General features: G+C 45.0%; 1 protein-coding gene across 1 annotated transcript in view; it reads right to left on the bottom strand.

Annotated features, from left to right (window-relative positions):
- Positions 1–3,918, bottom strand: part of BCL9 (B-cell CLL/lymphoma 9) — a 26,066-nt gene extending 22,148 nt beyond the window's left edge. The window contains exons 1-2 of the mRNA XM_012643474.1: positions 3,900–3,918; positions 112–246 (exon numbers count right to left, since the gene is read on the bottom strand). The gene's annotated coding sequence lies outside the window, so the exon portion shown is untranslated. The remainder of the gene's footprint in view (positions 1–111; positions 247–3,899) is intronic.
- Between the last annotated feature and the right edge of the window lie 517 nt (positions 3,919–4,435).

Raw genomic sequence — 4,435 nt, 5'->3', positions numbered from 1 at the left:
GGCCACAAATGTAGTTTTTAACTTACAAGAGACCCTATAGAAACAGAAAGAAAAATCCAACATACTCAGATTGAATCACAAAAGTAATGGGCTTATCATTATGTTCTTTACCTTTCAAGATGTCCAATTTGCTCTTTCTTCTACATCGGGACACAGAAGAGCTTTCCAAGAATAAACTCTGCCACCCAAACAGAAGGGAATTTTTAGGTCAAAGTGGAATGACACCAGCTAGTCCCACATTCAGTCCTACAGGGAGAAGAAGAAAGGAAAGGTTCATACCCCAAATTCACACTGATTCCAAAGAAAACCACCCATTCCCCAGTGCTCTGTGGCCAAAGCAATATTTGGAGACAGAACAGTAAGAAAACAATTAGGTCAAAAATAGGGGAGGAAGGCAAAATCACTAAAACTCAAAATGCAAGAAATTAAAGATAGGGGCGCGGCCGTGCAAATTCATCCCACTGAGGACTAGCCATGTTAAGGGATGACTGGGAGTTTAGAAAAGCAAAATCCACCAGACACAAAGCCTCGTTTTAATCACTGTTTTTAACTTTCTCCACAACCAAGAACAGTCACCACAGATTGCAAAATGGACTTTTGTTTCATGTCTTCTGTATGACCCTGTTCTTAGCATGATGGAGATGCTGAAAAATACTGCAAAACCAAAAATCCAAGTGGCCATGAGATAATTTAACTTTCAAAAATCAGCTGGTCTAGAGCAGAGTTCTTAACCAGGGATCCACTGACTCCCCAGGGGTCTGTGAATAGACTTGGAGGAGAGGGAAATGTCTGTGAACTTGCTGAGAAACTCTTAGATCTTCATTTTGACTAACCTCTAAGTAAAAGTTAGCATGACTTTCAATTGTGAATGTAGTGTTAGTAGCAACCCATGATAGTATTAGTAATCCTGTGACCATGTCACCAACAGACATTTGGTGACCACAAGACATTTTCACATCACGTTATAGTTGTTGTAGATATCTTGGCATAATATGCATACTCATTACTACTTCAAAATTACAGGATCATTAGACCTATGGCTACATTTTATTATTTAATGTGTTATAAAGAAACACATATATTACTATATCACAATTAACATTTTTTACAACTATTTCCATTTCATTTGTAATTCTATGTATTTGATTTTGTGTATTTACAAAACATTTCCAGAAGGGGTCTTAGGCTTCACTAGATTGCCAAAGGGTACATGGGACATAAAAGATAAAAGGTCAAGAACTCCTGATCTAGAGCAAGTAAAGTTTTAATAGACTCGATCATAGTCACTGAGGCAGACAGAGAAGTCAGTCATTCCACCAACACTATGTCATAGGTGAAGGAAATTAAGCTGCTAGGAAGCCAAGAAACATGTCTAAGGCCACACACGTTTGGGGTTGGTATATCCTACCTTAACACTCACAGCATCTATCTTCCCATTCTCCCATGGGGACCTTTGCTTACATTTCTACAATTGTCATCGCTATTACTATCTTGCCACTAAATTGAGAGACATATTTATTACCTTTCAAAACTAATATAAAACAAAAAACCAAACAACAGAACAAGACAGATGTACAAGATACTCCTTTTTGTTCCTTGATCGAGCACGTTACTATAACATTGCAAAGGCTGAATACGGTCTGTTAGTGAGATAGTACTTTTTTAGAAGTGAGAAACAAGTTGGGCTACATAAGCTCTCATTCTCAAAGGTGTTCAAAACACTTCGCAGATAGGTATTAACTTGTTAGGTTGAAATGCAGTTATGAGTGATTATAGGGCAGGTGGTCTCACCACTCTGTAGATGGAAGAACTGGAGAATAGATATGAGAGATTTGTTCAAAGTCACACAAAAGTCAAAAAGAGCACTAACTTCCTGATTCTAAGTTCAAGGCTTTAACCACTGTACCAAGTCACCATGATCAAATATTTAGTTGATTATAGTGCTTGTGAAACCTCTGTATTTTTTTCTCCTACAAGCCAGGGAACATTTTCTTTTGATTCACAGTAGATATTTCTGAAGGCTATGGTGAAAATATCCCATAGAGTAAATTCCAAGTATATAAGTACTTTTTCACTTGTGCTAGTCATCTAAGAATCCAGGTGAGGAATCTTTCGCTCAAGAGCCAAGTTATAATACATACTACTTGCCTTATAAAAAGAGAACTGTATGGAAATTGTTCTTTCATCTTTTAGCCAATGACCTCCCTATTTATCTGCCATGTCTTCTGAAACCACTATCGTCTGATATTCAATACCATTATTATAGAATAATATTTTAATGTTTCAATACCAAAGCTCTAGGTCATAAAACTACCAAATACCATACTCCCCTCCCGCATCTCAACCTTTCTCAACTTTACATTAAATTTTCTCTTCTTATCCAAACCCTCAAACAATTAATGAAACCCTCATTCCTCAAAGCACACTTATGCCATTTAACTAACAGCACCTTTTATTAACCCATCTCTGTCTTTGACAGTTTGAGTCTTTTTCAACAGTAAATAAGGAGGCCTTTCTAAAATTTTTACTTAGGACTATTATATGATTGACACAAACATTTCTTCCTTGCTAAAACTTTCCCATCACTAGTAATCAGTAAAAAAACAAAACCAACAGGACAATCATGTTAAACAGTTTCCACAGTCAAAGGTTCTTAATCCATGAATCTTACCTTCCAACATCCTTTTGCCTTTTGCCCTCCTCCCCTCTCTCAACTATTTTACTGTTTATCCTTACTCCCTGCTAGTTCTGATTCTTCGCTTTGTGTTCCACGCACAGGAACCCAAATCTCTGCCTGAGAATGAACATTTAATTCCTGACTATATCAAGTGCTAACAAATACTCCATTACACATCTTTGACCAAAATGTAACTCTTTATTTACATAGACAATCATTTTCCCACTGAAGTCAGTGCCTATGTTTGCCTTAACCAAAGTCTAACTTTGTATCTATTCTATCCTACCTTAGAGACTTTCTCCACTAAGAGATAGTTATATCCATTTCTCTACTTATCTAGTAATTATATTAATCCCCACTGGACTCCAATTTAGGTTCTAAGTCTCTGCTCTCTATTACTTAAAACCCATTCTTCCTTACTTTCTTGCAGACTAGGGCTCTTGGAGGACAGATTTCAGGTCTCCTTCATGCTCCATAGCCTTCACATAAGGCCCCCAGCAATACTATTACAGGCCTCTGGCCCTTCCCTCTGGACATAATAACCAACCCTCCTGTTGTTTTCCTTAGGATATCTCCATTTCACCAGGCTCACCCAACACTAATCAGTGACATCTTAATACTCTGCAACTTTCAAAGGCCAGTGACTAAGGCTCCACTTTGTAAGTCACTGGTGTGTCCCACGACCCCCACAATGACTCAGTGACCTAGACATCACCAACTCACCTGCTTGAGCCGTTTACTACTCATACATTCTTCTTAGCTTTCACCTCCCCCCACCCTTCAACAAGTCACTGGCCTGCAAAGTCCCCTTCACCTCTCTAACCATTCAGGGGTCTTACAGACCCCACTGAACTCAATCTGAATTCTCTTATTTAGCTCTCCATCTCGCCCCTCCAAAGCCCCTTCATCCCACGACCACGGGACGGTCCCATCTCCTCGTTTAACCTCTCCAAGCACTGCTTGGGACGCAACCTCTACAAAATTTGAGATGCCCCTGTCTCTCCCCACCGCTCGTGGGGCACCCCCACCTCTTCCCACAGGTTCCTCAAGACTCAACTCACTAAATCCGCAACCTCGACCCCCAACCCTTCCCCCCTCCGCAGCTCTCCGAGGCTGGGGCTGCCCCTGCCCCCAAACCAGCTCAAAACACGCGGACGCGGACCCGGCCCCCGCTGCCCCCCGTCTCTGGTCCTTCCCCTCCCCCCTCCCAGGTGCCACTTACCCTGGAGGCAGGAGTGGGGGAGGGGAGAGGAGGAGCGGAGTAGGGGAGGGGGCTTCGGTCCGGGGCGGCTCTCAGCCCCGGGGGGCCGGGGCCAGGGCCAGCGGCAGCGGCGGCGCAGCGTCTCCCCCCGGCGGCGGCAGCGGCGGCGGCGGTGCCGTCCCACTCCCGCAAGCACACATAGGCTCCATTGTCCGCCGGCGCCTCCCCCTTTCCGGCTCCCCCTTCCCGGTACCGCCCCTTCTCCCTCCCCCCGGCCCTCCCCCAGCCGCACCGCGCCACGAAAGGTACAGCCGGCCCCGCCTCGGACACGAGCAGAGAAGCGCCCCCTCCCCCCGGGCCCGACGGCCCGCCCGGCGGAGGAGTGGGGACCGCCCCTCCCCGCCCCAGCGCCGGGCCCCGCCGCCGGGAAGGGCCCGCCCCCCTCCTTGGGAATGTCACTCTTCCCCCTCCCGGAACGCGCGCAGTGGTACCAGCCGGCTGCTTCCTCCTCCCTCTCCCCCGCCTTCTTGTGGAGGCCCCGCCCCTAGCCCCGCCCA

Source organism: Propithecus coquereli, unplaced genomic scaffold (assembly GCF_000956105.1).
Source record: "Propithecus coquereli isolate 6110/MARCELLA unplaced genomic scaffold, Pcoq_1.0 Scaffold197, whole genome shotgun sequence".
NCBI lineage: Eukaryota > Metazoa > Chordata > Mammalia > Primates > Indriidae > Propithecus > Propithecus coquereli.
The sequence above is the reverse complement of the archived record's forward strand: the minus strand, read 5'-3'. Positions and strand labels throughout refer to the sequence as shown.